This window comes from Thunnus albacares, chromosome 10 (assembly GCF_914725855.1).
Source record: "Thunnus albacares chromosome 10, fThuAlb1.1, whole genome shotgun sequence".
NCBI lineage: Eukaryota > Metazoa > Chordata > Actinopteri > Scombriformes > Scombridae > Thunnus > Thunnus albacares.
In genome coordinates this window covers 10,067,927-10,090,378 of record NC_058115.1, presented here as the reverse complement: position 1 = coordinate 10,090,378, position 22,452 = coordinate 10,067,927, and the positions used below count along the sequence as shown (strand labels likewise).

The window sequence follows — 22,452 nt, the reverse complement described above, 5'->3', positions numbered from 1 at the left end:
AAAAAAATCCTTCATAGAGCTAGGGCTCGGCTTTAGACTCAGCCCTCTTCTCTCTCTGCCACCGCTTTCTGTTAGGGATGTAACAGTTAATCCACTACCATGAGTGCCATCAAACCCCTTCTGCTGCTCTCACTAACACTCCTCCATATATGCATACACGCTTTTTGCTTCCCACTTTTTGGGGGTTGTATATGGCAATCCAACAAACAAACCCTCTGCCACTCCCTTTAGGATTTTCACCTGCTTGAGTTTCTGAGTAGAACTGGCAAGAAAGGAAAGTTGTCATTGCACAACATGCGCTAAAGCAGATAGCGCGTGTTAAACAGAGAAACATGAAAAGTGATTCCGATTTTGATGCACTGCTCCAGACAAATACATTCAAAATGTCGACATTTTTAGCCAAAAGAAACTTTTAGAAAAGCATTTGTTAAATGGATCATCAGTAAATGAGGCGCTGCCTGTTAAATGAAGAATCGAATAATGTGCAGTTAACGATAAACAGAACCTCATCATCAGCCCGGTCTAATGATAGTCTAATTGAATTTTTTCATGGCAAAGAATTAGAACGATCATTTTGACAGTGTGAGCCACAGGCTATGATGCAGCTCTGGATCGTCGATAAAAATAGCGAGCCATTTGGATCTGTCATTCCCTGAAACTGTATGTAATGCCTTTAGTATTTGTTTTAAGATGACTTCCACTGTAAGTCACACTGCTGCAAGAGACCTACAGTGGAGCGTTTTCTATTTTCCGCTCCAGTAAAGAACTGATTAAATTGTTATACTCTCTAACAAATTTTAACCCAGACACAGATTAAATTTTCACTGCAGAGAATGTATATGAAGTCCTTTGATGAAGTGCATTTTCCAGTCGCCTAAGCGTTATCGTAACTATAGTGTGCTCCAGAGCCTGCCACTAGGGGTGCCTCCAGATGTGACCCGACCGAGGCTGCCTCTGTCTCTGGGCGAGACTTGCCAGATGGGGGTTGTGGAGTAGTTAGATGGAAGGCGGGGGCCTCCAGGCAAAGAAGAGCCCTGTGACATTGAGGGGCACAAGTGGCCGCAGAGCTGACAAGATGAGAAGTGATATGCCCTCACCATTCCTGTCAGTCACGCCACCTCATTAGAGGCAGAGAAAAAGGCAGAGAGTATTCAGAGGAAGACAGCCAGAGAGGATTCTAGTGGTGGTATTTATGTTAGCGAGAAACCAATTTTTAGTAGAATTACAATCATAGGAATGCTCCACAGCTGTCAAGGAACCAAGTTCAAAGACTGTTAAATTAGCATACCGTGTGTTTGGCACACTAGCATAGCAATGAAGTGATGCAGCAGAGGCAACTAGCATGGATTTGGTGCACAGGCAAGAAGTGTGGCGGAGGTAGAGGAGGGTGGAGGAAATGAAATGAAGGCATGAAGGCATGAAATATTAACCCCTGGCTAAACACCCAAGCTTAGCCGTCTGTGAAATCCCACTGTGGACAATGCTAATACATGCATTCACAAGGGAAAAGATAGGGCCTTGTTGCGCCGCCAGATGGGAAGTGTGCATTAAGACGCTCTCTCATGTATTCATACGCCCATAATAGGATCTATAAGATGAAAATCCCAACAGTCATTTCAGTAACACAGACGGAACAATACTGCAGAATTCAGAAGCACGTGCACGCACGTACACACACATACGCTCTCTCTCTCACACACACACACACACAGACAAACAACATCCTTTGCCTCTGAAGCTAAATAGTTGATTGATGGTCTAAGCTGTGAAGAAATGCTCTCCTTTATGTCTCTAAAGGTTTGTAATTGCTGCAGTGAAAGGATGCTCACTCGCCTGGAATATTGATCCTAATGGGATTACTATCCTCCACCAGAGAGAGGGTGATGTAGAGAAAGAGATGGAGGGAGGATGAGAGAGAGATGAGGAGGGGTCTGGACAGCAAGGGGTGCAGATAGACAGAGGGAGAAATCTAGTTTGTCCTTGCTGTATTTTATTGATCCTTTTTTTTGTACACTACAATCATTCAGTGACGGTTTCCATTCGGGAACGATAAAGCACAGCTCTGGAAATCAGAGATGGAGAAAACACTGGGAACAGAAATAAGGGAAGGATGAGTTAGGCAGGTTCTCAAGGGAGAGATCATGGAGGGGCAATGCAGTCCTATTCCCTCCCGGTCCTTCGGGACAGTTGTTGTTGTTGATGTTGTTGTTGTTGTTGTTGTTGTCAATGTTGCGGCGGCAGTATGGGTGCTGCTTCTATCCCGGCAGCTGCAAACAAAAGCAGGTGCAAGCCAAATGTGGATGCGCCAGCAAAGGGAGAAATGAGGTGAAAAATTGTTTTCCAAAGAAAGAGGGGAGGAAAGCGTGAGACTTATATAACTGTAGAGCTGCTCAGCCGGAGGTGTAATGCTAACAAAAATTGAAATAGAGAACAACCATATGCTCTCGGTGACCATAATTCTGAGAAAAGTACAGCTCACTGCCTCTCCTGATTATTCCCATCACTGTGTTCTGATTTCACCCCGCCCTCTTCATCTCTCAGAATTAATCAGTGTGGAGGGCCATCAGCCTGTCCGTCCAGCCGCCTGCCTGTTTGACTGCTGTAACCCCAGATGGGAGGCATGGCCATCAGTGTGTGGCCAGACTGTCCTCTGCAGCTAATTGAAACGTTATGATGAGGCCGAGTCACGGAATCTGCATATGTGTGTGCCTCAGCTGATAACCCATGTGTGTGTGTCAGTCTGTTTCAGTCTGACCATAATGTCGGTCATCTGCCTGTGTTGTGACTAACTCCAGGCTCCTTCCATACTGCTGAGCTCAAGCACTTAGTGACACTCACACAAAAGTCACCTTTATGAATAATTATCAGAAAGCCATTATGTCCGTTCTGTGCCTCTTGATATTCCTCTGTGGGAGTGTGTCTGCGTGTCTTTTCATAGAGGAATGTTTGTACGTGTGACTCATTGTTTGGCTGGCTTTGAAAGTTTGTTTTTCCCCAGTGGGGGGTCTCAGGCAGAAATGACTTTGCTTAGAGTTCGAAGGGAAGAAAGAGGTAAGGATTATCCAGACGAAAACGTGGCGGGTGGGTGGAGGGCTGAGGAACAACAACAAGCTCAGCAACAAACTGTAGCTAAGACAATAATAATCAACTGCAAACTGACTAAAAGAACAGAGAATATTGCCTATAACCTGCCTGGTGGAAACTGTCTAACTACACACACATAACAGACTTCTCTCTACCTGCCTGTGGGGTGATTGTAAAAATGAGTTTTCAGTACCTTCAAAGGCTTGTAATGCAGCCAGCAATTTCATTTTGACAGACACACTTCTAAAGGTGCAGGTTTTTCTGTGGCACAAAGGAAACTTACTGTGTGTGCGCCCGCATGTGCGTGTGTGCATGTGGACTCAGTAGTGATCAGACTCCCACAGTGCCGTCTCAGCCTTTAAGAACTGCAGGAGACTTGTAGAGGACAAAAAACAGCATGAAAGGAGAGAGGAAAAAGAAGGAAGGAGAGGAAGGGCAGTGTCGGGTTCACTTTCCAACCGTGTGTTTGCATTACTTTGTGAAACTACACTTTTTGACAAGGAGGTCTTTGCTGGATGATTATCAGAGTGCTGACACAAATCCTGCTGATTTAAAATTGCTATTCAATGTGATAGGCAAACAGGTTTTGAATTTGAGTCACTGCAGGTTAGGGACCAAGTTTTAAATAGACACATAATGTTGTTTACACACATCGGCATCAGTCAGATTCAGCCGTCAGATGGAAGCTTTATTAAGTGTGTGTAAACTCGCACTCCTGTTTGGAGAACATTTAAATCACTGCTGACATGGACAGATGTCCTCTTAGTCCACACAAACACATACATGCGCAGCAAAAAAAAAAAACAACCAACGAGTCATCCTGATGGTGTGTTTCCAATAGCATCGAGTACAGATGGTTTTGTATATATTCAAAGGCAAAGACATGTACACACTCCATTAGAGGCATCACCACTAGTGCTCCTGCAGGTGGTTGATCCTCACGGCAGCCCGTATGTCAGACTGATGGCCTTGCGATGATCATTTATGACATGGGCACGCCACAAGGAGCCCCGGGGACCTCCGAGGGCCATACTGTCTCATTTTGGATGACATCACTGGCTCTGACCTCGGAGGAGGGGCGTCGCTAAAGGCGGGAAGTGTCTCATTTGACTGAGCAGAGCAAGAGTTAAGTAAAATGGAGATTATGACTTGCTACTGCGAACCACTTACTGTACTTGTGCTGTTGTGGAAATGAACAGTAGAGCAAACACACAGGACCGTTATTTTCATTTGAGAGCAAACCGCCAACACTGAGACAACAGTAACCTCCTTTGCTGGGATTCATTCTCCAGCTGTGTAGCATTATTCTCTTAACAAATAGATGACTTTGTTTTGGCAGAAAAGGATGATAAGAAAACATTGAGAACAACTGGACACACATGGAAACGCACAGATGTAGGGAGGTAAAATAATACGCTGATGTAGTGCTTCATACTATATCAAGGTAAATGACTATTGTTTCTACATCATATAATGTTTAGGTTTCATTTATACTTGAATTAATTTAAGCATTTAGTTGGTATCTAAGCAACCAGTGACTCCACTCAAGTCTTGGGGGTATTTGTACTTTATATTACTATTTCCAATTTCTTCTACTGTATACTTTTACTTCACCACATTTAAGAATCAAATATTTTAGACAACCTACTTTGCCATTTATAGGCATGAACATTTGTAGTCATGACAGGAGCAGAGCAAAAAGTCAGAGTCACATCCACCACGTCCATAATCCTGCAGCTGCAGTATCACAGTCTGATTATGAAGAGTCTCTAGTTTTCCTACAAAGTTTCGCCCAAAGTGACCCCTCCTGGATGGCTGTGAGTAGAGGGGGGGAATCCAAAGACGTAGATTATCTGTGATTAATGATATCTGGAGGACAGGTTAGGTTATTCCTCTCCAGATTTATGGCGTCTGAGGAAGAGCCCCATTTCTAACTTGGTGATTATGGCTGGAGGCCTCAGCAGATTGCTCACACATGTGTTTATGTGCATGCGTGCATATTTTTCAGGACACAATACCCTGAGACTGATGTGCTCTGTGTGTAATAAAGAAGCGGTATAATGAGATGCCTAACTTTCCCTCTTTGAATGATATTTTACATTAAAAATGTAAATTAAAAAGTCCCCCCTCACCACACCCAGGACCCCCCTCTCCTCATCACCATGTCCAAAACAATTTTCTGCATGGCTCCCTTGCGGTAGTGAAATAGAGTGTATGTTTGTGCGTGCGTGCTTGTGTGTGCGTGTGTCCGTCCTCGTCTGGACCCTAACTGATTGTGATTGCATTTCCATCGGATTTTCTCCCGGCGAGGAGGAGAGCAGGGCCCTGTCGGAGAAATGGGATCAGAGGGGGGGAAACTCATCTCCCCTTCCCAGACACTGTCCCTTCCAGAGTGTGTGGTCATGCTGACACGCACATACACATGCACGCGCACGCACACACACACACACACACACACAAACTGTGAATGGTGTCCTCTATTACTTGGGGTATTAGCATCACTAATGAGGTGTGAGAGAGGGACAGAGATGGAGCAAGTGGAAGACGGAGAGTAGGTGGATCAGAGAAACAGAGCGAGAGAGGAATAGGAGTATCAGAGAGAGGGAGTATCAATCTCATTGCAGGGGAATCAGTGAGAAAGTGAGAGTTGGCGAGGAAAGTGGTGAGCAGAAATTTATTGGAAGAGAAAAGAGCAAGAAGTGAAAGAAAGGGAGGGAGGAGAGAGGAGTGCAAGTGAAAGGTGCAGCAAGAACTGAGAAGTGGTATTTTCCCATCTAAAACCATCTGCTCTGTGGTCAGGTGTGTGTGAGTGTGGGTGTGTGTGTGTGTGTGTGTGTGTGTGTGTGTGTGTGTGTGTGTGTGTATGCCATTTCAGGAGTTGTGCCCACTGGACACCTGTTCTGATAACTCAACATTGACAAGCTTATTGTTCCAAGTGCTGCCTACACTATAATTCCCCAGAAAGACTGTAACACACAAGTAATGAAACATCACCTACAGTACGTGTGTGTGTGTGTGTGTGTGTGTGTGTATGTGTGTGTGTTTTACCCCAGATAGCATCTTTGCTCTAGATAAACCTATTGTTCTTGCCTCTAACCACCATTATCCCATTGTAAGGGAAAACTGTTTCACAGATTCAGTACAAAACCCAGAGAATCGCTCCTTATCCATCTCCTCACTCTGTCTCGTCTCCTTCTTCCATCCATCTACTTATTTTATTTCATCCTTTATTCATCTGTTTTTACCCCTCTCCATCTGGCGCCTCTCAGACTTTTTTGTTCTCCCTGCACCTCATTTGTGCAATCACTCTTTTCTCTTTATTCTTCCCCCTTCCTCCTCTTCCTGCCCTCTTTCTTTTTTTGTCTGTCATAGCGGGATAGAGCGCAGTCATTTGCCGCTATAGTCTATAGCTAGAAGCCCTCTCGCTGAGATAGATGCCTGCCTATGAAAGACATTTGTTTCCTTTACTGTCACTGTGCAATAATCAGCCACTCTAACGTAATCAACATATTGCCCTTGCGGTAAATACAGCTGAGCAAGTGGGTCCGCGCGCATTTGTGTGGGCATGTGAACTTGTGTGTGTGTGTGTGTGTGTGTGTGTGTGTGTGTGTGTGTGTGTGTGTGTGTGTGTGTGTGTGTGTCTAGATAGGTGGGGAGCAGGGGGGTCTTTTTGTGTTATGAGAGTTTGTGTGCATGTGTACCTGCAGTTGTGTGGATATGGATGTGTGTCTATGCATTTTTTTTTTTTTTTTTTTTTTGGCAGCGCATGCGAATTCAGATTCTAATGCATGTGTGTGCCATGTGACAGAGAGAGATGATTCTTGGTGAAAAAGCAGTTTGTTAGCGAATTAGAGTTAATTAGCCAACTTTCAGTTCCCAATGCTGTAATTGGGCCCATTTCTCTCTGTTTCCTCCAGCTGGCGTCTCTCATCCACTGCCGAGAAAAGAGGGGAGAGAAAGAGGAGGGCTGAGTCGGAGGAGCGTGGGGAGGGGAGAGGAGGGAGATGGGGGTGGTAGAGGGTGCATTACATGTCTGTAGGGGTCTGTGGAGTGCTAGTGAACCTACCCCCGGGGGGTAAGAACCACTTGCGCTGGGGATCGAGACAGTGAGAAGTATTAACCAAGAGATAATGACGAAAGGAAGGCTGATGGGAATGAAAATGCAAAAGAACGTGCAAGATGAGGGCGGAGAGGAAGTGGAGAGGGGTGAGGGGTGGGGGGAGTGACAGAAATGTTGAAGGATGAGAGGGGAGGCGGTGAAATCATAAGCCATTACAAATTGAGGGAGCAGGATACACCATGGAGCAGCGGTTTAGGGGGCAAGCACGGAATGGCTGCGTTCAAGTCCAGCGAGTCTAGAACTTTCTCACACGTTCCTCTTGCTCTCTCCAACCTATTCCTCTCTTTCCACACAGGCCTAATAAACCCAGAACTGCCATAAAGATAACATTTAAAGAAGACAACACTGCAGGGTCTGGTTGAGAAAAAACGTAACATGTAAAAAAAAAAACGGTGAGGGGTGGCAGAACAGGAGGGAGGCAAGGGAGGCAAGGGAGTCGAGAAGCGAAGAAGGAGTGATGAAAGAGGGGAAAAGGCCCTCTCTTGGTGCTCTAGCGTGATGATCAGTAGAGTCTAATGAAGGTGCAGATGTCCCACAGGAGTCCTGCGCTCTCTTGACAACCACTGGGAATGGCAATTAATGCATGGTGTACTGAAGGAAGATGCATACACACACACAGGCTGGGGCACACATTCAGACACACAATTTACATAAAATGTACCACAGCCCCTCTTGCAATAATCTAAATTCAAACGCAGTACAAACAGTATATGGTGCATTCAGCCATATTACACTTACCATCAGGTTATATAATGTAAATGGCGACTGGAGAGCAGTATTATGTCCCATTATTCCATACCAGCAACAGACAGAATAGCACACTGCTCAAGTGATTGTCTCCATTGTCCATGTAACCACCCAGAACTCTCAACAACATAGCTCTTGTTTTTTTTTCTTTTTTCTATGGACTCACTGCACAAAGGAGCCTTGTTCCTTCTGCTGTACTGCCCTATATTTCGTATACAAGCCCTATGTCTATATCAGTGCAACTGAATCCCCTCGCACTGACCCTGTGCTCATTATCTTATTGATATTTTTATTCCAGTTGGTGTATTGACATGAGAGGAGATATAAGATAGAGTTGGAGTGGGATACAAGGCTCAGGTGGATGGGTCCCTGCTCTGTGGATTAGCGGGAGCAGAGCGGCGTAGCGTGTGTGTGTGCCATGGAACGACTACTTTTAGAGTAGGTCACTGAGGGACCGCACAGTTATGTAAAGATGAAAGGATAAACTGCTGAGACAGGAGAGTGGAGAGAAATGGACAGAGTAAGAGATAAACAAGAGTGTGTGTGCATAAGTGTATCTTTTTGCAGGCATCTGTGTGTGAATGTGTGTGTGTGTGTGTGTGTCAGTGTGTTGTGTGAGTGTGTGTGTCAGAGTGTGTGTGTGTGTGTGTGTGTGTGTGCACGCACACTTGGCAAATGCTACAAGCCAAATAAGGCTGGTCCGCCCTCTTCTGAGATAAAAGCGTCTGCCTCTATACCTCTGAGACTGCGGCCTAATGGCACTACAAGACTGTAGCTGACACACGTGGTTGAAGAAAGGGTGGGGGATGGGGTGGGGGGTGGCATTACAGAAACGATGGGTGGATGACGTGAATATCGTCCCTGGCATTTGCACTGCAGGAGGTGGGAAATGGGCCCTCCTCCATCTTTTGTAGTCAAAGAGAGATGGGCAGAAACTTTGTTTCACTTTGTTCTCTTCTTTATCCATTGAAATTACCTTGACCTTTGCATATGTCAATTGAAATTGTTCATTCCTTCTCCTCATCTTTCATTCTACTCTATGCTGTACCTACTCGCCGTCCATTGAAAATTATATTTTTTGTGTGTCTCAGTCTGCATTTGAGACCTGAGGAAAACATTTTCTTCTACAGTGCCTGCCCCGCCATCCTTCATCAGCTACAAATGGCCACAAAAACATTAAAGTTACAAGCCAAGGTTCTGTATTCAGCACTTGGCATTTTTTGGCCCAGAGTTCAGCCTTTCAGCTGTATAATTCTTCAGTTGTAAAAGGAAATTGACTCCAGTTATTTACTTTAACCAAGGACATGCAGTTTATTACAAAGGATGGAATAAGCCATCTGTTAAACAATTCTTTAAAAACACATGCACACACTGATAGTTTAGCGTCAGACAGCAGAGGTGCTATCAGTTGTAGTTAAGGAGGAGGGGTCTTAGTTACCTCTAGGTTAATGATCCTCATTAATATGCGCTAATATACCCCAGGTCATGCAGTAATTAAAAATCTCATCTGACGCTCTCAGCTTAAACTGACTGACTTGGCTTCGTCCTACAAAGATTAGCATTTATTATTTGTCTCCAAGGTCTGTAGTGCATAGTGAGGGGGTGAGACTAATAGCCTAATGTTGAACATTTGACTGAGCTGTCTCTCTCCTCCAGTGCCTAGTAAAGGCTTTTGCGTCTGCTCGGCTAGGCACAACTGTTTATGAGCTGAATGGGTTTGCAGGTTGTGCCTTGGAGAGTTGCATCACGTTTGCAAGAGAGTGTTTGTGCAAAATGGGCGCACAAACAAGCGCTCAGAAACACACACTCAGGCATACACCTAGATGCACAACTGTATCTGAAGTCCATCAGCATGGGGACTTCCATATTCCTCTGAGTCAGCTGATGTCAGCTGATGCAAGCTGTGCTAATTGTAAGGCTGTATGACGATTGCATGTTTTCACAGAATAATAGATAGACAGACAGGCAGACAGACAGACAGACATATAGACAGACAGATAGACAGACAGACAGACAGACAGACAGACAGATAGGTAGATAGATAGATAGATAGATAGATAGATAGATAGATAGATAGATAGATAGATAGATAAGAACTACAACAGACAACTCATCTGCTGAAGTGGGCGTCAGAGGCTTGTGACTCAACCAAGCGGGTGGCTCCAGGTCTGAAAAGTGAAGCCAATGTGGAAGTGACTTAAACCTGCATTCTCTCTAATGGCCATCAGGGGGCGACTCCACTGGCTCCAAAAAGAAGTGCGAATGTATGGACGTCTATGAGAAAATGACCCTACTTCTCACTTGATTTATTACTTCAGTAAACAGTTTCCTAATTAGTTTATGGTTTCAATCGCTATCGCTATATCGTCTTCTTCAATATAGCATGATGTTCATTTATTTGGTAAATTATGGCAACATTTAGAGTAAAATAGATGATAAAGCAGGATATGCTTTAGGGCATGGCTACTTTATGATTGACAAGTCGCTACCACGGCGACAACATTGGTTATGTAACGTAACCATGGCGTAACCCCAGGTTCACAGAGTTTAGGCGTATCTATTTCAGTGTGTTTTCAGTTTATGAAAGTTAATTGTAACATTTTGGTCGCGTAAAAAAATACTGTTCAGCGTTTGGCTGTACTAAAAGACCCTCTAAGGAGCCGGATGTTCAGTTTTTCCGGTAAGTACATTTTCTTTTAATAGTTTTAAGCTTGTTTTTCGCTAGCGAAAATTAGCATTAGCATTAGAGTTTTCACAGATAACCATAGTTTGTAAATGCACCGTCCTAACCAAGCTAGCAGCTAGTGGGTCAGCCCCAGCCTCTCGTCCAAGTATGGCCACTTCTGGCTCCAAAAATCAAAGATGATGACGGTCAAATCACTAAACTCGAGGCTTCAAAACAAAACGGCGGTCCACAAACCAATGGGTGACGTCACGGTGCCTACGTCCATATATCTTTGTACAGTCTATGGACTCAACTTATTCTTGTCGCATACACACATCCACTCAGCCATGCATGACCAAAGCAGCATCTACTTCAAAGGACCTAGACATGCATGGTAATCTCCAATTGCTTCTCTCCACTCTCCTTTCTTCACACTCACAAACACAAACACACCGTCAGGAGGACGGACGCTGGGGGATAGTGGAAAAGATTCATCAATATCCATGAAAGTGTGCCACAAGTTTGCGCTGCACCTTTCATTCCATTTGAGCTCGCAATCTGCATGTAATTAACATCTGATTTACTAAGGCAGCAGCTAATAATGCAATCAGTGATTAGGACGGCATCCTAAGCACATTCTGCATGTGATGAGGAGCTCAAAGGGTGCAGTTCAGCAGCAGGATTTGTCTGAGATCAAAAAATAAATAAACTTTTGCAATAAAAAGACATTCCAAAATGTCAATTCCATTAACTAAGCCCACAATTAAACTAACTGGGAAAATAAATTGGGCATCTATTATGATAAAATTGTAATAATTACCTGTTTATAGAAAAGTTTCTAAAAGTAAGCAGCAGAAGTCATTAAAGAAGGAATTACATTAAAAGTTGCCCAAAAGAAAGATTGCTTCAAAAATAGAAGCCATCAGAGTCATGCTGTGTTCATTTATTATTGGCTGTTATCATTGAAGATTATGTTGAATACAGTTACTTTTGCCACAGCCTTTTTTTGTTTTAAGGTGAGAATTATCCCTGCAACAGTAACCTTTGCAAATTGGAAGAGCCTCTGTAAATCCAGTGGAATCAACCAGAGTTATTGTATCTTCTCCAATTATTTGTGCAATCCTCCTTCAAATGCATGTGCATAAAAGAGAGAGGCTCATAAGGTGTATTTCAGATGACAGGCGAACTGTGCTTACACGCTGCTGTGTCTCTTTGATAAGTAACACACATGTCTCTAAGCCACAGAATGCGTCTGAACTGAGGCGCAAAAGGCTCAGTAAATTTGGCCCAGAGTGTGTGGACTCCAGTCTGTTCACCTTGAGAGAGAGAAAGCAATGTTCAACAGTAAGCTAGTTAGAGGGAATATAATGTGGCTTACTGTGTTTTACAGCTCCCCATTCTTTTTTTTCTTCCTGCTGTTACTATAAATAGATGCTGCAGAACATCAAAGAGAGGAGTTTTTTTTCTCAACAACAGTCCACAGAACAATTATTATCCAGTGGCTCTAAATAAATCACTTTTCTTTTGGCTGATCCCAGTGTAGAGGATACCAGGCACTCGCTGTATGTGTGGGCACGCGTGTGTTTGCTAATCGTCAGAGGAGACACTGCTGACTCAGCCACACAAGCTCTCACTGTCTCACACACACACACACACACACGTTACTCACATAATGTAACATCACACACAAAAAAAAAATAATTCATTGAAATTGAGTTTATTCATGAGATTACAGTACAATACAACACACTATCTTTGTCTGCACAAGGTCACAAACTGGCAGATCTGTGCGGCAAACAAATCCGGTTCATTCGCTATCTCCTCTTCTCCCAGGGCTCGTCCTCCCTCAGTTCTTCTCTCTCTCTCTCTCTCTCTCAAATGAATTTTTCTTTTCTTATGATTTTTCCTTTGTTTTTCAGCTGTTTTCTGTTCTTTTTTTGCGCTTTTTACAGAACTAGATTGTCATAGCAACTGCAGCAATTGCCGGTTGGTTCAGTGGAGCCCTGCTATGTTGAATAGGTATTTGTGTAGACACCTGTGTGTGTGTGTGTGTGTGTGTGTGTGTGTTTGTGAAGGTGTGTGCATTTACAGTATGTTGTTCTATGTGTGACTGTGTATTCTTTGTGCTCTTGTGTTTTTTTTTTCATACCTTTTCATGTGAGTAATTCCGTATGCATTTGATTTTTGATGACTGTTGTTCTTTCAGATGCAGGGTGATGGTGGGTGTAGTAGTTCTGTTTTTGCACGAGTCTTGTCTCCCAAAATTTCATGAAATGAGCCCTATCTTAAAATGTAAATACAATTTGTGTCTTTTGAAAGTGAAAACAGAGGCATTTTTCATCCACCATAAAATGATTGGAGACAACCATAACCAGGCAGTAGCTTAAACCATCAGAGTGGAAACGTAGGGTATTGTAGGTAGGTGTAAACAATTAATTTAAGCTCCAGTGACTCATATTTAAGTGCTAATTAATGAAGATGTTTTCAACTGTGAATTAAGTTTTTATTTTTGGCAAAGTCTTTTTTTTTCCTTTTCAAATCTTTACCTTGATCTTTATCGGAACATTTTGGCTGCCTGACCTTAATTTTTCAGTAAACATTGAATACAGCTTTAATGGTTTTTAACTTGAATGGAATTGTTAGCTCACCTTTTTACATGACAAACAGGTGGAAGTTTGGTGTACAGTTTGTGTTTATACACGATCTAATTTGTGCTGAAGGACTGTAATCCGCTCTTAATTAATGTCCACAACATGTTATCTGTAGTTCACAATTTGTGCTCACGTGCACTACACTTGGCACAGCAGATTGCAGGAAAAGCTCTTCCCAGCATTTCACCCCGCTGATTTTTGTGCACTGCAGCATCTAAAAGCTTTCTCCAGTCAAAATACAACAACAAACACACAGATAATCGGTAAGATATAATATAAGTCTAAGAGGGTCTTTTCAAAGCTGCGAGCAGGTTTCTGCTGTTTTGTTAGTGTCTTCATTAAGTGTCAAGACCAAGTGCCATCTCAAGTCATCAAGAGCTTGTCCATATGTCACTCTCAACCTCTCTCTAGTGAGAACATGTGGAACTAGACTCACTGGTATCATAAAATCTACTTCCAACTATGTGCTTTTAATATGGGAAAAATGCTTTTCCTTAGCCCTTAAATGATTAAAACATTGCTCTATATGCTCGCTGTATTTTATCATTTGCATTACAAATTTGGAAATAATTAGGTGTAAGGTTGTCAGTTTCGGTTAATTTGCTTTCGATAGGTCGACACACATTAACCGGTATCGTTAATTTTTAAGACAGGGTGTGATGTAGTGTTGTGAGAGCTGTCCAGCAGTCGGTGGTCAGAGCTAGCTTGTCTGCCCTAGTTAGCTTGACTTTTAGCTCATCCTTCTTCACCTCAAAGTGTTTTGAATGCGTTCAGTCACAGTAGCTCTCGTTGGCATAACATACTCAGGCTTGAGGTACCGAACTAGCTCTTTCAGTCCCTCGCCCTCTGATTGGCAGCATGTTGGTCTCAATCATTCAGCACGCCAACTGGGTGATGGCCTAATAACAAAACACCTATGTTGTCATGACAGATAGACCATAGGATTATGACTTCTTTTTGTATGGTTCCTTTTAGTCCATTATTATATTTTATACCACTTATATGTTATTATTTTGGTATATGTTCATAAATAAGCTGTGTGCAATTTATTGAACGCAGTGACAACAAGTTTATGTGTTGTTGCGTGGTACTCATTGTGAACAGAACATACACACAGACAAACACACGTACACACACACACACACACACACAGAGTCAGATACATTTCCCCCTTTGCAGACCTATTCCTTTGAGCCGTTACAGAGCATGTTCAGAGGTAATGGAAGGCTGAGAGGATGGGTGTCTATCTCTCTGCACCTGGGATTGAGGGTCTGTGAGGGCTTGTATGTGTGTTTCACACGCACATGCTTGTATATGTTTGCGTGCGCGTACGAGCGAGTGTGCGATGTCATGCATCCGTGCGTGTGTTTGCATTTATGTGGGAGGAGGAGGCTATTTATTTTGATTGTTTTCAATGAGAGTCCAATGCGTAGAATTCATAACAATACCATCAATCCACAGCAGCAGCAACAACATGGATGTAATTTATATGGTAATGCAGCCTCCATGGTTGCCCCAAGTTACACAGTGGACATCTCTGACAATGGACAGCATGGGTGTGCTGTCGCATCCTAATGCTATGTATAGCCACACATACACACATACACACATACACACACACACTTCCCAGCAACAGGGAGGCATGTTTCAATTAGCAGATGCAGATAGGTGCTGGCTGCGTCTGGGTCAAAAGGTTGAGTGTAGCGCTCCGTGTCAGCTTGTGTCTGTCCTCATTTTCGCTTCTCAAAATAAAAAATAAAAAAATAAAAAAACAGCCACTTGAGTCAGGAGAGGAGTGAGGCGTGACCTCCTGAACCAGATGTTGGAAATACTCAGAGATGATGTTCTGTTAGAATTCATGCCGCGTGTTACTTTAATTGCAGAACACTGTAGTGCACCCTACACTGTAAGTGCATGTGCAATGTCACGACTCTCAAGGAGCTTTGAGGTCATTGTGTAAAACAATTCTTATCTTTATAAAGGGTTTAGATGCTGTTCCGTTCAGACTGACTACACTGTCATTCAATACATTTTCTCTTTTCATTTTCTTTGTAAAGTTCTGTTGATATTAGTATGTAATGGGCCTCCATTATTCATATGTGCTCCAAAGGTCAAAGGATATTGTTAAGAGGCGACTAATCACCAGAACCTATTACTTCTGAATGGCCTCACAGTCATTCAGGGCCGTCTTTCAACAGAGGTGGAGTTTGATTTGTAGTTGAAAAGATGGAGAAAGGCGAAGGTCTTTTGATTTCTGCCTTTATCTTTTCATATCTCTACCTTACCTTGTATTTCTTTTTTTTCTTTTCAAAGATTTCTGTTTCAAAGAATTATTTTGTGCACATTCTGTTGAGCTACCTGCAATTTTCCATGTTTGATAAGTCCTCTTTGTTATAATCAGGACACATTATTATCAGATTTGATTCAAAGAAAAATATCAGGGTATTGATTAATGAAAATTAGTTTTTAATTAGTGATATAATTTCTCTGAATGAGTAGGCTAATTCCCAATCAGGAATACAAGGGTATGTTGAAAGATTGTGGAGTAGCTCCAGTATGAACAATGTAAATTAATATTTTAAAAAGATATATTCACCTATTGAGTCAGCTGTGAAACCTGTTTTGTGAGAGAATGGGTGTGGATCTATTAGTGCTGTCATGCTTATCATTATTCATATTTGAATGATATTTGAATTTTTAATGCTCAATTAGCCTATTATTAATATTTACTATGTACCTATACACTGTATACACAGGCTTATGAATTGCAAATTGCCAATATCAGCCTGTGGTTGTTATACGTTCTGTCCACTAGAGGTCTTTCCAACATTACCATTAAACAGGTGATAGCTTTCTTGCTAAGTCATAATTAAGCTTAGGCACAAAATGAATAACGTTAACTAATTATAAATATTAAATAAGCTTTCTAGTAATTAAACTACGCAGTTAACTGAAATATAAATAAATCCACATCAGAGTGTGCTTGTTTACATCAATACATGACATGTTATTTGGCTCAAGTCTTTTACTGTGGGCCTGCTTTTTAAAATTTTTTCCGTTTGTGGACGGAAATCGGAAAAATTTCCACACATCGCTTCTTAAATGTTCTGGAGTGGTGATCTCTGTGGGTGTGTCGCTTTCTGCTATTTCTGATATTGTCATGTTAGAGGCTAATGTTAGCACATTGAACGTGAGACTTTGACTCACTCAGACTCAGAAAACTTTAGTGTTCATCAGATGTGATGAAAACATTTCGTTTTCACATGCAGGTTGGCCAAGGCAACAAGGGTGAGATTCACCATGCTATAGCCTAGAACAAGAGTCATAAGAGGAAAAGATAAGGGAAGATACACTAGCCTACTTGACAAAATCTGGTATTAGAGCACCATAACAGTGAATATTATCAGTGACAACATTATTCATGTCTGTGCATAGGCCTTATAAACACAAAACACAAGTGTGTAGGTTGATTATTAGTCAAATAAATAATAAATAAGTTCTACTTACATCATAAGCGCACTCCGGGCTTCTGGCTGTGGATGGTGCACTCTGGAGCTCCAGAGCAGTAGAGGGTGTCTTAATCAGCTCTTGCCCAGTGGAACAACTAGTGCTTGCTATCTTGTCTTTCTTCTTAAAGAAACTGCCTATTTTTGGAAGCTTTCTCGGCTGTTGATTTTGCTATGTAGTAATACACATGTCTACAATTACCCAGAATTCCAAGCGGACATACTTTGCACATTTTTAAAATCACCTTTTAATGCTTATTTAAACTTAATTTAGAGATATAACATAGAGGTATGAATCAATAAGCTAGTTGATTGTATATCTAAAACACTTTTATGTTACTGTATTGTGTTTTATTTGATGAATGAATGACATCAAGTATGTGACACCATGCAGTAGATGACTTGGCTCATTAAATACTATAAATACTTACAGCGTACAATTAAAGACACACATAACAGAGACAGACACAGACACATAGAAGAGAGTCCAAGGAGTAAAATGTAGAATTGCAGGTAGCAATGGGTACCAGTAATGGATTTTGTTAAAATACATAGCTAAAAGTGGTGATGGTGAAATAGCTAAAAATAGACCTAATGGATCAGCAGTTGAAATAGTTAATTAAAAGTAATGGATAGATGGTTGAAATGTCACCCTCCCCCACTCCAAGTATTAGTAATACAGTACAAATGCAAACTTGACCAAATAGACATTGACAGTATGAAAAAAACCTCCACTTTTATGTAATTAATAGTGTTAAATAACATCCAGTTTAAATCTACTGGAATCAACACATTTGAAACATGACGGGCGGTGTCAATGACAGGAACTTGAGTTAATCTGACAGGGCTGTGGGGGGTACATCAAACAAGAAACACAGGGAGGTACTGCTGTTAACTATCGTGAACAGGATGTTCTTGTATCAGAAAACACAACTTTCGGGTGCACGGGAACAGAAGATCTGTTTGAACCAGTCTGACACTTTTAAAAGTATTTCTCAGTGAAAATCTGTGATGACGAGTCTCAGTTATCCTGGAAGGAATGCACAAAATGAAATTGTGGAAAAACCGTGATGTAGAACAAAACAGTGTGATGTTTTAAATCTGGATAGCACCTTTTCTCCCAGCTGGAAGGCGTCTTCAGCGTCAGCTACAGGCTGTTTGTGTGTGGAGGATCTGCCTGTTTGGGAAGAGGGGCACCGTAGTTTTGGAGCGACGGAGTACTGCAGGCGAGATGAAAGAGAGGAGCTGAGCATGAGCGGAGGAGAGCTTTAGGCCAGAGAAGAACCCAGACACTGTTACACATCAAAGAAAGAGCCAGTGATACAATCATCTCTTTAGGCTGTGAAAGCCCAACTTTATTAATTAACACACGTCTGTTGAATCATCCTCTCATCTCTCCCTTCCCTCTTTACTCCTTTTTATCACTTTTATCACTCATTTTCTGACTGATTACGAAAGGAAAGAAAAGACGGGGAGAGAGCTCGGAGTACACATTCAAGTTATCAAGCGGACGAACTCGGACCGTTCCTGGATGGGCTGCGACATCCATTTGTTGCGTACGCTCACACATACAGACAACAACAGGTGTGCGTCTTGCCACAGTCGAGCGTAATGTGAAAAGGAATGAATAAGAGAAAAGAAGAGGCAAGGATTTGAAGGGAAAGGAGGGGGGGGGGGACAGGAAGAGAGATGAGATGGAGGAGACAGACTGCACTGTATAGATAAATAGAGAAAAGGGCCCATTGTGTCAGCAGCTGTCATCACTAAATAGCCCTCAGATCACTGTCAGACACTATCACACATACACACACACATATATGCACATACTTACATACCCACACACACTGACTGACAGCTCCCCCTCAGTCCAACATCTGTGCTGACAGCAGCCATGGTAATGAGTCTCTGCATGTGCCAGCATGGGTGTGTCGCTTCTTTTTCTCCCTCTTCCTGCGTACCACTCATTCAATCATTTCACGTCTGCCTTATCTTGTTGTTCCCCCCCCCCCCTTCTCTCCGTCATCTTAATAGAAGCGCATGCTGATTGACTTAGCAGCACGAACCACATGAGTAGCGGCTAAATGAGAGCAACGTCGAGTGTAAAGTTGGGTGTTTTGTTTTTTTGGGGGGGTTTTTTTTTTCCAGAGTTGCCATCCAGGTGCGCTGGAAAAGTAGGTGTGGAGGAAAAGAGGGATAAAAGAAGGGAGAGATGAAGAGATGATGAATGGCTCTCGTTAGAGGGGTAATTTGTCTCTCCTTGTCTGACTGGGCTCCAGCTGTCGCTCCATCCCTCGCTCCACTCCACTCTCCTCGGCCTACCACTCCTCACCTCAGCCAGATGGGTGGACGGATGGACGGAGCGAGGGAGGGAAGGAGGGAGGGAGGGAGGGACAGAAATACAGACAAGGACAGAGAGGAGAGGAGAGGAGAGGAGAGGAGTCATTGAACAGTCAACGAACAGAATTATTCTTGATGTATAATGCCCCAGCACAGTAAAGATGTATTGAGATGATTCAGAACAGACACAATAGCACAGCAACAGGCGAAGCTCCTACACTTGTATGACTTACATGAGCAAGTCAAAGTCTAGTACTTATATAACAAACTGGTTACAATGTTTCTTTCTTACATTGTAATAAAATAATTGAGGGATTTCGTTAATGCCTTTTAATGTAGCGCTACAGTCTTAGTTTTTCCCCCCATGATACACTTAATTTTCACACTAATCAACACTTGTGAAAGAACAGTCGATTCAGAGAGAGAGAGAGACGGGCACAGAGAGAAGGATTGAGAGATGTATACAGATGGCCGGGGAGGCGGTTGAAGGATGGCAACGAGCAAATCGTCAAGAGAACCACATGAGCTCATTGCCAAGTCTTTGTTCTAATAACACAAAGCAATTTTCACTGACCTTTCTAGAAATGTAGCGGGCAGAAATGACTGAGTTAAGGATGCCCCACAGCATAATTGCTAAGGAGATTAAAGTTCCCGTAATAGCTTTTGGCCAACTTGTGCAATTTTTCCTTTTTTGTAATTAAAGTGATTTAAAATATTAATAAGTACAGTCACGCGCACACACGTAACCTTCTGCGCACGGGCTCGTACGCTCATAATTGTGTACACACGCAATAAAAACACGCAACGGCAATAAAACAATCTTAAAGGTGTGCCGCTACACACGCATACCTACACACACACACACACACACACACGCAGGCATTTTTCATTGCTTGTTGACACTAAAAGCCTCATTACAGGCCTTGTGAAGTATGCAAATAGCCTCTCACATCAATTGAAGTGAGTGATCGATTCATTTAGATCAATCACTTTTTTTTTTTTTTTTGCGTGTGTGTCCATGGTTTATTTCCTCTTTACCTCTTCATTCCCTTTCCTCCATCATCCACTGTTCCCTCTTATTGCCTCCTCCCCTCCTAATTACCCTCCTCTATTGCTTTCTTCCTAGTTTTTTTTTTATTGGCAATAAGTTTTGTCAGCTCATAGCTTCTGGACTGTCCCCATTTCTGCGTCCTTTGCTCCCTCCATTCATTTCTCTCTCTCTCTCTCTCTCTCTCTCTCTCTGCTTCTCCATTCCCCTGGTTACCCCCGTGACCTCGATGTCCCCCCCCCCCCTCCACCCCCCCCCCCGCCTTTCCATCTGTCTCTCACTGTCCCTCCCTGCCTCTCTTCTTTTCCCTCCTGTCGGCCACAGTGTTTGCTTTGCCATTGTTTATCCATTTTTCTCTGTTTGCTCTGATGAGATTGACCGGACACACACACACACACACACACACACAGACACACACACACACATACCTAAACAGAAGACAAGGCTGGCATCTCTCTGGGGTGTAGTTAACGTGGGGCTGTGGATCGATCCTAGCTCTGGTTTCCATGACGCAAGGCTCTAAGCTGGAGCAGTTCGGACAGCAGGACAGAGGCATCACTCTTCCTCCCGTTCTATCAAATATATCTCTATAAAGCCGCAATGGCACCTGGCCTCAAACGTGTATTTTCCATGATTAATGCGCTTCATTTTGACGCAGCATAGATGGGCAAGTTAGCCAACAACTATGTCCAACCACATTGTTGCTTAAATGACGTCTACATTGATCTTCCCCCCCTCCCTCCCTCGCCCAGGTACTGTTTCCCTGATGCAAGCAATATTGCGATGTCGCCTAAAAAAAGTCCACCATCTATCACGGCCTTCAGACATTTTGATGTCTATCAATACACTGTGATGGGAAGGTGAATGCTGTCAAATTACAATCACACCATATCTCAACAGAGCTGTGGGAAAAAAAAGAAGCTGAAAAAAATTAAATATCATGAATGGCGAATGTTCAGCTATGTCGTCTTTTTCTTCAAGGTCTCACCGCTTTTCGTCCTTTCTCCTGAGAAAAAGAGGAGTGCAATGAAAGAAGAGGAGACTAACTGAAAGGCCGTGCGGTGTGACTTTTTTGTTTACCTGCTGAAGTATTCTGTGGCAAAAGAAGGTGAATGGATGAAGTTTGTAAAGCTAGAGATGAGCTAGCCCATTTTTTTCCACCCCCATGCATAGTTACTTCGAAAGGACAACACACTATTGAGGAAAATAAAAAATAAAAAAAGTTTATTTGTAAAGCTGGTGCCCGGGGATATAATTTTGAATGTAGAATCAGGAGAATATAAGTGATAATCAGTGTGTCAAAGCGTCTTTGTTAATTGTCTAATTAGTAGTTATAATAACCTGAGTCCTTCGGTGGGTTGGCTGGACTCGGTGGCCTCATTCTTATCGTATTGTTGATTGATTGAGCTGCAAATATGGCAGACATAATTATTCTATATTTTGAGCCGTCTCTAAATAGAATTTATTAGATTTGTCTTTGTCCTTGATTCCAAACCTTTGGAGAGTAGAGTGAATTCTCTCCATCCCTTCTTCTCTCTCTGGTGTATGGGACAGCCTGATTGTGTCCACGCGTCCCACGGCTCCTACTATTTAAAGACTTGGCTGTTAACTTTCTTTTGTCTTACCCATGTAGAAGACTGTTATACAATAGAGATACAGTACCAGTCAAAATTTTTGGACACGCTTTCTCAAGAGAATGGGAAGGTGTGTCCAAACTTTTGACTGATACTATAGGTTCTCATGAAAATCTAATCCCATGATATTTTTTTTTTAAAGCAAAACTATGCAAGAAGAAATAGTAGATTTGTCCGCTTAAAAATGAAAAGTTTAATTCGTAAGCAATAAAAAAACACCCTGCAGTTTTCACTGCTATGATTAATAGCTTATGGTTGCGAGCAAACTTTAGATAGAAACTGCTCATGTAAAGTCAATTACTTAGGCAACGATTTCATGAAAAATTTGTGAAAATGGAGCTAAAATGAGCATAAATTCAATATCAGGCCTGAGCTGAAGTGTCAGCTTTGCATGCACTGAGAGGTTGAAAATCTCATTAATGTATTTAGGAGATCTTTGGGCTTTCCGTGTGAATCCATCACAATATTGAGTCTCTCCAGTCTCTGCAAGCTTTTGTGTTTGTATCCAAGCTGCTTAACATTTCTATGACCAGGGACCTGTTCCAAGAAGGTGGTTTGTTGAGTGCAAGTTGCAGCAGGTCTTTTTGCATCAGTCCAACTTTTAAGAGGTTGGTTCCCTCAAATGACAAAAAAAGAAATATATTTTCTGACTTCTTACAT

At 42.4% G+C, this 22,452-nt stretch overlaps 1 protein-coding gene across 4 annotated transcripts in view; it reads left to right on the top strand.

Annotated features, from left to right (window-relative positions):
* tenm2a (teneurin transmembrane protein 2a) overlaps positions 1 to 22,452 on the top strand; it is a 153,652-nt gene that overhangs the window by 66,612 nt on the left and 64,588 nt on the right. The window lies entirely within an intron of this gene.